General features: G+C 35.2%; 1 long non-coding RNA gene and 1 other non-coding gene across 2 annotated transcripts; one reads left to right on the forward strand and one right to left on the reverse strand.

Annotated features, from left to right (window-relative positions):
- The first annotated feature begins 3,631 nt into the window (after window positions 1-3,631).
- LOC127881192 (uncharacterized) lies at window positions 3,632-5,961 on the forward strand. The gene is made up of 3 exons (XR_008049956.1): window positions 3,632-3,774; window positions 4,292-4,456; window positions 5,927-5,961. It is a non-coding gene; the product is annotated as an uncharacterized LOC127881192 (long non-coding RNA).
- Window positions 5,962-9,984: 4,023 nt separating this feature from the next.
- Window positions 9,985-10,066, reverse strand: Trnat-agu (transfer RNA threonine (anticodon AGU)). Its single transcript has one exon. It is a non-coding gene; the product is annotated as a tRNA-Thr (tRNA).
- Between the last annotated feature and the right edge of the window lie 1,967 nt (window positions 10,067-12,033).

Consider the following 12,033-nt stretch of genomic DNA (forward strand, 5'->3'; position numbering starts at 1 on the left):
TCTAAAATAATTACATACAAAATTATAATCAGCAATAATCTAATTGTCTAATAAATAAGACGCTCGATGCGAATTTAGTGCAACTTTTCAATAAACTTTGCAAAAGTGTATAAATATTGCAGACCAGAGCTCTACTAATCGCGTTATGAGACATTTAGCGCATATTTCCGGTTCTACATACGAAAATCATTTTAAATACGATGGGTTAGATCAAAACGGGTTGACGTCATCTGGTAGCATCATAATACAATCTTAAGGCGATGAATGACACTTGTTTTTGACACATGGCTTTTTGAAACGGCCAACTTTTAAATCATACCAATAGCCAGAACACCAAAGGCCCAATACAGTTTCCTCCTTCGCATTTGCTAACTATTTAGAGAAGCATGTTGCCTATCTTAATACTGCCAGCCAACGTGGAAAAATACTACGCATCTCTATCCCAGGTAAAACAATTCGTTCGACACAGTTGGCCCTATTAAGGGTGACCGACGCCTTAACGTAAGCGATTTCGATTACCGGTATGTCATTTTCATCGGTTGCGCGACCTTGCGATATAGGAAAACGCAATGAGACCACGGCTTTTATTAGCAAGCTCACTGGTCGACATCGGCTTATTGAGGGTTAACGTTATCATTAGCTTCATAGTCTATCATATTTTAACTAAATCACTTTTATCGAATATTTAAATGAAAATCACTTCATGTACAATGTGGAAATAAAATCCCCCAAATTAGTAATACTTAGCCATGCTAAAAACATACAACACTCGTGCAGGCGACGGCACAGTGACCTATGGCGAGTTTGTGCATGGATGGATGACCCTGACCAGCCAGACTCAGGCCTTTGCCGACGCCCTCTTTCACATGGCTGACCTAAACGACGACAAGGTCGTTGACCAGAAGGACTATGACATGATCTACACTAAGTTCGACCTAAACCGTATGTAGGCACTTTATTGTCCCCTACCGGTTTCACCGGAGGGGACTTATGGTTTGCGCTCTGTGCGTCTGTGAGTCTGTGAGTCTGTCTGTCACACTTTTCTGGCTCCTGCGATAACTTTAAAAGTTCTTCATATTTTTTCATGGAACTTGAAACATAGATAGATGGCAATATGGACATTATGCACGTCATTTTATTTTGTTCCTACGTAAAACATTATGGTAGCTATAACAACAACAAAACTCAAATTCTGACAATGGTGGAGCCGGTAGGGGATATATATTGTTTTGCAATAGTCTTGCATTGAAGTTCACTGTCTTCGTAATCTGACGTAATTTTTAAGAGACGCTGCTATTATGGGCTTATGCTCATCAACTCATACAATGTGTCGTATCAATGCTCAAATGGTCGTTGTCGGCTCAGGTACTACCTAAAAGTACCCCGGGCACTCATAAGTATAATTCAAATTACCCCGAGTACGGAAGATACGAACCCGGGGTAAAGACATTCGGTCATACTCGGAGGGTACTTTTCAGTATATTTTTGGAAAAAAAATATTGTCGGTACCCCAATACTTGTGGTATACCTACAAATACCTGGGGTACTTTTAAGTAGTACCTGATGCGACAATGACCAATCAAGTCGTAGTAAACGACACTACATCGGAATCAGCGTTCAGCCCCGCGCAGATATGAGACTTGAACCAGCATTGTTGGATCACATTTAATGTCGGTCCATGCTCTCACATACATGACATACAATCTGTTCTATTTTTTTGTTTAAGTTTTATCATATTAAAAGTAGTATCATTTTCTTTTATATTTTGAAAATTGTGTATAAGTTAATGTTCATAAGAAAAAGTAAAATACCTTAATTAAGAAAAGTAAACAAAACAACATTGAAATTATTGTATTATTGAAATTATTGGCTCGGCTTTCATCACGTGGTTGGTTAAAATGGCAGGGATTTGATCCAGCTATTCTGGTTCCAGTCAAATCTTTGTGCAGAGATTGCGTGAGAGCATGGAACCACAACCCCGCGTAGAGATTGATCAACGTTATGATACGAGAATTAAGTGGGTCTTGATTGGTCATTTGACTCGTGTACTACATGTGCTTGAATGCATCCCGGGTACTCTTAAGAATACTTCAATGTACCCCGGGTATGGAAAAAATACTTACACGTACCTGGACAATCTAGAGTGTACCTTAGTTTTATTCCCGCCCAAAATCCGATGTCTTAAAACGCGCTACGGAATACAAAACAAAATTATCTTTGAACAAAACATACCTCAACATGTTTTTATGAGTAGGAATTTCGATAATAAAGAGGCCATTTTACAGAATATTGACATAAATATGAACATAATTAATTTGAATAAATAAGCCGTCAACGAACAATTTAGCATTAGAATTGCCGGGTACGTTTCAGTCTATTGTTCGTACCCTGGTTACATGAAAGTATACTTAAAAGTACCCGGTGTAAATTAAAGTAATTCCCAAGCCGACAATGGAGCCTAAGTGGGCCTAGCTTTTGATTATTTGTCGACTGTAACCTAATCAGGGTGCAGGATCAACGGGGTTAAAACACGGGCTGTACATAATGTAAACACGCCGTTAAGACCTTTATTTTCGCAAATATCAAGTTATTGAAATTCATTTGGGAAATTTTTTAGTGCATAAAAGACCGTTTTTCTTATATTTTGTGCCGATATCTTAAAGATTCAAGAATAAATCATTGAATACTACTGAAATCGGTGCCAACATTTCTAGTTGCGTGCAGCATAACCGTGACAATAAATGCGTCAGACATCGATTTTTTTTTTGCTAAGAACACAGGCGTATTAAATAAAGTAATTCTGATGTAACTCACATTGCCATACGCAGCATACACAACTGTATTTTATGTACTACTAGAAATTCTTAAGAAAATTTGTTTTAAAAAGTTATTTCAAGAAAAGCACCACATACCGGTGTGTTTTAATCCATTAACATTCGATTGTGAACCCCACAAAGTCACGTGATTCTGCACCCTGCAATATTTTATTTTGGGTGCGTGACACAACCGAGAAAGATTCAAATTTAATGCATTCTTAAAAAGGTATATTTTTCAATAATTTCCTCGTTGTTCTTAGTTACGAGGACACATTTGATTTGTGACTACGTAATTAGGACAAACATATTATGCGATTTTATTATTCATTTTTTATTGAAATTTGTTTCTGTCTATCAGATGACGGGCGGTGTCATCCAGAGAGTTTGAGCAGAAATGGGAAGACGTAAGATTGATTCAGTGAATAGATTGTGAATACAAATTTTTAAATGCTGATTTTTTTCCTCTTTAATTTCAATTCAAAATTAAAACTATTAACGCAATGCTTTCACCAAGGTCATGTTTTGTTTTCACCAATAATATTTCCATATCGGAGTTAACCACTTTGATTATCCGTTTTTCTTTCACATGCTGATTAAATCGGGTGCCATTAACTCCTAATATGTTGAAACGCAAGATCGCGTATTAACTTAATAAGTCCGTTTCTAATAGTAAGCACACCGTATGTTTGATGCCATTATTAATTTGCACTAGGTTACAAGCAAATATTGTGCCACATGATACCAAATTAATACTGTGTCATTTTTATGTATTTTATTATTAAAAAATTAGACCTTCAGTCTTCAAGACAGAATATGTGCTTATCAATACTTCCGACTCATTGTCAGATCGTGCGCGAGACGCCGTGGGCCGAGCTGTTCGAGAGGTCAGACAAGAACCAGGATGAGTTCCTGACACAGGCCGAGTTCAGAATGTTCTTCCAGTCCTTTGATAAAGACGGTTCGTATAACATGCTCAAGTTATAGTTTAAAACTTTTTATTTATTATTCTCGATTGCATCGAAAACCTTTGGCATATACAAACACTTTTCAATCCGTTTCCTGGATAGAACCATTACCTTGTGTCTTTGAGTTTGAGGGAGATCGATATAGCACACCCAAAATAGGAATCGAACCCGTCGCTAGCGGTCGATAGGCGAACGTCATCTCAATTTTGCAACGACGACGTGATATGCGCATTTTGAAAAGTACCGCGTTCTTGAAAGAGCTATAAAATTATTATATATAGATCCGAAAAACAAAACAATATCAACATGAAGGTAAAAGTATAAACAAATGTTTGTGCAAGTAATATGCATATTCATTTTTTTGTTAATAAAAGGAGCTTAGAGCTTTAAAAACATAAATCGTATTAGTTTCACTGCGAAAATAGCGGAATACTGTCCCTAACATTAAAAGGCATTGAACTTATTATTATTATTATTTAATTTACATTTATTTCTTTGTTTAATTACTAGGCAACCCTCGTATCGACAACCGTGAGTTTGAGGCTGGCTGGGCAAACCTCGACTTTGCCCGGCAGTCGGACGCCGACAGTCTGTTCCGTTATATCGACAACAACAGTGACCACTAGATCACCGACGTCGACATGGATAAGCTGTTCGGCCAGTACAACGGAAATGGTACGTAAGGCGCAGTTGGTCGTAATCGGCTCAGGTATTACTTAATAGTACCCCGGGTACTCTATATAAGTATACTACAATGTATCCCGGGTACGGAAATACGCTTTTGAACTCGGATTTACTCCGGATTACTTTTTAGTTTATTATCCGTACCTCGGATACTTTGTAGCATACTTAAGCGTACCCTGGGTACATTTTAAGTAGTACCTGAGCCGATAATGACCTATCGAGTGTAGGAAAGCTAACGAAATAACCCGGCGGGACACATGGACCTAGTGGTTGACGACCTCTTGGTTTAAGTAATCAGGGTGCAGAATAAACGGGGTTTTCAGGACGTAACAAACGAGCTGGACAAAATGTAAACACACCGTTAAGAACATCATTTTTACAAATATCTCAAGTTATTGAAAAACATTTGCAAAAATCTTTAGTGCATTAAAGACAATTTTTCTTGTTGTTTGTGTCGATATCTTAAGGTATAAGAATAAATCCTTTAATACGTCTGAAATCGGTGAAAATTGTTAATGTTCCTTTAAGCATACTCGTGCAGTACACATGGATTTTTTTAACAAGAACACTGGCTTTTTAAATAAAGTAATTCTGATGTATTTCATATTGCATAAAAAATCTGTGTTTTATGGAATAGTTGAATTTCTGAGGAAAAATTGTTTTTAAAAGTAAAAAGCAGCACTTACCGGTGTGTTGCCATCTTTTAACGTGTAACTGGGAACCCAACAAAGTCACGCAATCCTGCACCCTGGTAATGCCTATCCGAGCTAAAACTCGTTATATTTTGACCGATATCATTACATTTATTATGGTCTCATACTTACACGAAAACAATAACTCTGACTTTTCGATACTAATAAATATACAACGTTAAGTATCGTCTCTTATTAGCCGATGCAGTCCGCACAAGCTTATCTGGAACGACACATTCCGCCCTGACCAGATTTTTGTATGGAAGAGACCTCGTTTCAACGAACAATTCCACAAAACGGCAAGTGTTGCTTCCCGTCATGACTAGCCGGTGCTAACTGCATATGCTCATCTGAAAAGACACTTGACGCACATGAATTTACGCCGGTCTTTACAGTGACTTGCGCAATAAAATTATCAGAAAGAAGATTGTTTTTATAATGCTCTGTTCAACGAAGATTGAAGATGTTACCAAATTTGAAATAAGGTGCTGACAACCAAGACAGGTTAAAGACTATTGGTTACTTGAAGCTGTACAGTCACAATGTTTGTAACCGTCAGTCGAATGTACTATTTAGGTTCATTTGCAATTCAACTATTTTAGATACTTTTGATATTCAACGAGTTTTCAAAAAAAGCTTTATAACTTAATTGAATCGTGGTTCACACGAGGTACCATACTCTTTGTAACAATGATACATGTCATAATTATGGTTTATTGATAACCTATCTCCTATTGTTTTCTACTTTTGCAAATCTGTTCTATTTTAGCTGACAATAAGCTTGATCTGCAAGAAGTAGAAATGGTAAGCATGATTAACAAATTTGAATGTACATATTACAACTTGATAAATCTGGTTTACAAATCACTCAGTATATAACCCATTCTATAACTTAATTGTTAACGACATTACACTGATGAAAAGAGTATTCATCGTCTACTTTAACATTTACATATGAATGGAATATTACATTACGGTGATGCTCCAATTGGTTGTATCGCACATGTTGATTGGCGCACAATATACAATGTATCTTAGAAAGGAATTCATATCCTAAAGCTTTTATGTTTTAGTGGCAATGCTTCATTATTCGAGTCAGATTATATGTGGATCGATAAACAACAACGACACACCAAGTGTAATAAAACCTATTTTTCTTAAGTGAAAGATGCAAACACTGACATATCAAAGAGAAAAAATAAATAAAATAAATATATTGCTGCTGCTTCGTTGTCTGTGGAAATAAATTGTAGGCCACGAAATTTCATCTCTAGAAACGGCCCGTTCAAAGATCGATGGCTAACAAAAAAAGTCGAAAATGACTTATACAAGTGTACACATGCGTAGTCGGCATTTTAGTCATCGGTTACTAGAACTAGATACATACATAAACATGCGTTCATATTTTTTTATCTTCAATCTTTGATTTTAATCACGTTAATTCAATTGGTAACTAAATTTAACTTGGCCAAGATGGCCGACACAAAACAATGCATATCCTTTTTTTGGATTTTTTATTCAAACTGTGACGCGTTTGATAAAAATAAATTTAATTAATGAAAAAGAATGCAAAGGTCTAAAAGAAATATGTTCAATCTAACTGTTTGATTTGTATTTAAATTGAAATGCCGCGACTGAACAGATGAGCAGTATATATGAAACTATTTTCCAATCAATTCTTCTAGATGAAAGGACTGCTTGTAACCGTGATACACTTCACACGGAGGACAGATCAACCACTGAGGACAGACTGAGGCAACTTTCACACAGCCAGTGAGGACTTCACACACCATTTTCTGAGGACATTACACACGAATATTTTTAAATTAAAAAATCTTTATATAAAAATGTATTATTTATCACTGTCTGTTATGTTATTTTCATAATAAGTAATATTATTCTTTGGTATTTGACAACGTAGACTTCTCAAATATATCTGATATATAAGAACATACACTTTGTTTTTGTTACAAACTGGACAAAGCCCTACCAATGGGGACATACACACCTCTGTCCGAGAGCATATCACACAGTTTTTATTATATTGCTCCTCTGTCATATTAAACCTGCGTTTTTTTTTAATTATTATATATTAATTATCTTTATTAAGACATGGTAAGTTGCTAATATATTAACCGAATATGATTACATAATCAATTCTGATGATGATATTGTTCGGATAAAGTCCTTGCTATTAACAGATATTTTGATTGGATTATCAGATAAATCTAATATATCAGGTACGGTTTACTTACGCCTAAATGTTTTATTTTCCGTGAAAGCGGATACAGAACATTTTAAATGCACAGGCGCAACATCAATTCTCTACTGTCCCAATATACACCGATCCTGTTTTACCATATATATAATGATGCCCGTAACATTATAGTGTGCTTTTTTCATAGAATGATTAATAATGTTTTTCATTAATTTAATAATAAATAAGTTGCATTTGTATTAAATCGCCTCGCTGTAAATGGTTTAAAGTGAACGTGCGTACCGCTCAGTCCATCCAAAACTCAGAAATGCATAATCAACTCTCTTCTGGCAAAAAAGTTTACTTACTTCGCCTTCTATCGAATCTACATCGAAAAAGAGAAATATATTCGTCTAATTCAATTTGCTTATTCGATGAAAATTGTGTTTTTCGACAACAGATGACGAAAGCACAGCATGTTCAATTGTAATACATTCGCTTCATTCGTAGATAGTCCTAATAATATAGCACCCTGAACTACATCGATATGTCATCTGCTAAACACGCAGGACAGTAGACTGTACTTTAAGTTATTTATCTGAGTCATAGTCGTACACTAAGCTCCGGTACGCTATCTATCCACTCATTTTAAATAACTTACAAATTTTACTTACCTTCATAAATGCCATACAGCGCTCTTACTGGTCAATTTAAGGGTAAAATGAAAAACCGAAAATTATTTTTTTCATCTAAGTTGAACTCCGTCGTTTAATTTAGTTTAATAAGATTTAACAATTTCTTATAATTATATTTAACTGCATGTGGCCAATTAACACTATTTTGAGTTACTTACGCGCAAACTCAAAATTAATATCCTTTGGAGCACCACTAGAAACATTTGTTTAGAATTGCCAAAAAATCTATCCCGCTCTTTCTCTCTCCTTTACCCCGCCCTCACTTTCTCTAAGGATTATGATGGCGAAATCATCGCGAAGGAACGATTCGATGAAATAAGACGACAATGCGAAATCGCGCGTTTAGACCTTGTAAATACAAAGGTCAAAACTTTGAGAACATGATGGGAGATTGTGATATTAACCTATTATTCTTGTAAGAATTTGAATCGTGATCTCGCGTAATCGCGTCGTTATTTTGTGCCTTTGAATTGTGTTTTCGCGTGTTCGCACCTGCATGCAGAGGTCGACAATGCAAATTGTCTAAGTGGCACTAACGGAAAACTGTAACATCCCACAAATGATTTATCCACCGCTATTAATTGCATACACAAATTAACAACAGCTTTGATATAATATCCTTGCTGGGAGTTTTTTTTTAACAAACAGCAGTGACAAATACCACTGGGGCCGCCTTTCGCAGGCGCCGTATCACTTCCGCATACATTGCACTATCTGAAGGCATTATGATTAAAAATCACCAACTGTGTGCATGCTTATTGTGTGCATTTTATTAAAGACTCAAAGGGCTAATATAGCGTATAGACCATTATAGTATAATCATAAAACAAAGCATCTATCATAATGTTTACAACACTTACTTGACGTAATAGAGTATAATAATTTTTAACTGAAGATGTTTTGAATTTTAGTATTTCGTAGATTAGTTTCGGATTCAGACTCGTAATGTTTGTGAACAAGGACGCAGGACACAAGAAAAACTGATTTGTATTTTTAACAACCGTCAACTGAGGACAGTGTGATCTGTCAATGAAGACAGCGTTTGCAAGGTCGACATATCTATTTGAAAATGTCTTTAGTTAAAACATGGAAATATACATTTGCATGTGCGAAGTTAGTAGTGGGTTACACTGTCCTCAGTGGTCGGTAGCCAAAAAATGAAAATCTGTTTTTCTTGGTCCTGCGTCCCTTTTAACAAACATTTACAGTCTGAATCCGAGACTTAAGGTAGCGCACCTCTAATGGGCACATATCCAAGTATAATTTAATTAATTATTTTCCTAATCAGCATCATTTCACTGAACTACATGCAAATTTGTAGGTAGGCTTTCCATGCTTTTTAAAAAAAATATATCGATTTTTTCAAAACCACCCTCACTCTCGGCTTTTGTCCAGTTTATTTTCACCTCTGGGGTATATAAAAGTTCCATAATTCATTCAAATTTCCAAATATGAGCATGCAGTTGGTGTGTTCAGATGCAGTAAAGGTGTTTAAAGTTTAAACAAGATGAAATAAGTATTATTTTACAGACATTTTTTTTTTACAAATTTTAATCTATGGAATAGCGCCATGAAATGTAAGTGATTTCAGCCAAGTAAAAATTGGGTCGGTTAAAAACAAAGTGTCATAAAATTCAAAATAGTATCATTTAAGTTATATTTTAAACTTTGTTTTTATAGAAACACTATATACAGCAAAAATACCAAAAAACTAGACAGATTTACCGTTTACTTTTTGAAATAAAAATAAAAATGCAACATGCATCATTCGTATTTTCAGCAGTAAATTAATCAATTTGGCCAAAACGTTGTTTTAATTTTAAAATTGAATGATGTGCATACAATTTTCAACATATTTAACAATAAACATAGCTTATGTGCTATATTAAATCAAATTACGTTAGAAAAGAAATAAAACGCGTCGCAAATAGTATGCGATGTCGGCAGGAATCGAACCTGCGCGGGAAGATCCCAAAAGGTTACTAGTCCATCGCCTTTACCACTCGGCCACGACAACTTCACATTAGTGCAACCTTAAATTAGATATCCATAAGTAAACAGGTAAAAAAGCTCGATCTTTGAAGAAATCGCGAAATCGTATTTTTCAGATGATAATTGGATCAAAGTCAATATTTATAGTGAAAATAATGTATTCTTAATGAATAAGATAATTATAAAAATTCGAAGTTTGAAAAAAATAAAATGCATCTCTCGGAAATAAGCGATCATTGAAGATCGGCAATGATCGTAAAATAAATCGCGGGAAATCATTAGAGGTGCGCTACCTTAAACACGAATAACTGAAATTCGAGACATTTTCATTCATGTACTCTACATTACTGCTGTTCAAATGAACCGGAGCAGTTTATCAAATAATAGCCGTTGGTAAACTCGGTTGCATTTGCAGATTTCTGCATACAAACATATGTTCAAACTTTATTTGTCTATGGGAAATGTTCTTATTGTACAAGAAAATAATTGAATATATAAATACACAAACAATGGTAAACATTCCATTACACAACAGATAAAAGAGTGGATAATACCCGTGCACAAAAAAGGACATTCAGAATTCCAATGTGGTGCTATTTTTACCATCTTATACTTTAGACAACTCCATGCCAAACGTGAATTAAATCGGAAAACAAATATTGCAGATTATTTTTGAATTGTGCGATATTTGTATGGCTTGTTGTACATTCTAAAATGTCAAAAGTATATGCACGGATTATAAACAATGCACATCGCACGAAAAAAAGGAAAATGTGATAAATTTACAATTCAAATAAGTCAATATGCAGTATATGTACATGTGAAATAAGTCGCGTTTATAATAAATCGTCAAAAAGACTCGCACTTTTCTAAATTGCAATATGCAAGATTGAACTATAGACAGAGTGATTTTCGGATGTAAGTTTAAGTTAATTATATACTAAGCGTTGTGCTTTGAATGTGTAAAAAACGTTATTTGGCGAACGAAATTATTTTATAACACAGACATGAAAACGGACTATAAGCCAAATGAGAAGAATATGCTAGCATGTAACGATGACCATGTATATGTTACATCACTTAAGACAACAAGAAAAGTAGGCGTCTTTGCAAGCACTCTCTCGCAGTTGGAATCACCAAGGATTCCCCTAAATGATGCAAATCCGGACATCATCATACATTTTTCCCTGGTCATATGTTCGTAAATACTTTTAAATTATTTGATGAACTCATAGTTAAAATGTACTCTTTATTTTATTGTGAGTTCATTTGTGAATGAATTTGATATAAAAAAAATACATGTCGCTGTTTATTATGTGTGTTAACGAAATCGAAGCGTGACACTTCGCGCGAAAATTACGTCATTAGAAAATGCATTGTGGGAATGTTTTGGTTTAATTTAGCGGTGGTTAAATTCAACTTTGCGCGGTAAGGTTACTTTGCGGTATATCGTGTTTATACAATCGAGTCACCTTTATTGTTACTAAACATAACATATAACTTACAATGATATTCTGCTCGCCACCTCGTCCCATTTCTTCTTCGAATAACGGAAATTTTTTCGGCTCCGATTTCCTTATATTCGCCGAATAAAAGGCTCCAGTGGTCACGAACCAGCGCGTTCAAAACAATCTCTGCTGGCTCGGTCCAATCTGGAGCCTTTTGACGCTTCATTTCGCTTTTATCAATTGACAAACACTCCATCGTCAAAGTTGTATCAGAAATGTCTTCTGAAATTTATGACACTATTTGGCGCGTTTTCTATACTAGAAAGTTCGCTTAGTCGTGACGTCATGAAAAAAACGATCTTATTGAAGTATATTTCCAAACGCGTTCGTGAATACGAATCCTGAGTCTGTATTTTGTAAGTCTAACTCTGAGTCAAAGTCTGAATCAAAGTCTGAGTTTGAGTTTAAGTTTGAGTTTATTATTGGTGAATACGGCTCCTGAATAACCGCTAACTTTCCAAGGTTTAAAAGTTACCGAGCGGTA

The sequence above is a fragment of the Dreissena polymorpha genome, chromosome 5 (genome assembly GCF_020536995.1).
Source record: "Dreissena polymorpha isolate Duluth1 chromosome 5, UMN_Dpol_1.0, whole genome shotgun sequence".
NCBI classification, from domain to species: domain Eukaryota; kingdom Metazoa; phylum Mollusca; class Bivalvia; order Myida; family Dreissenidae; genus Dreissena; species Dreissena polymorpha.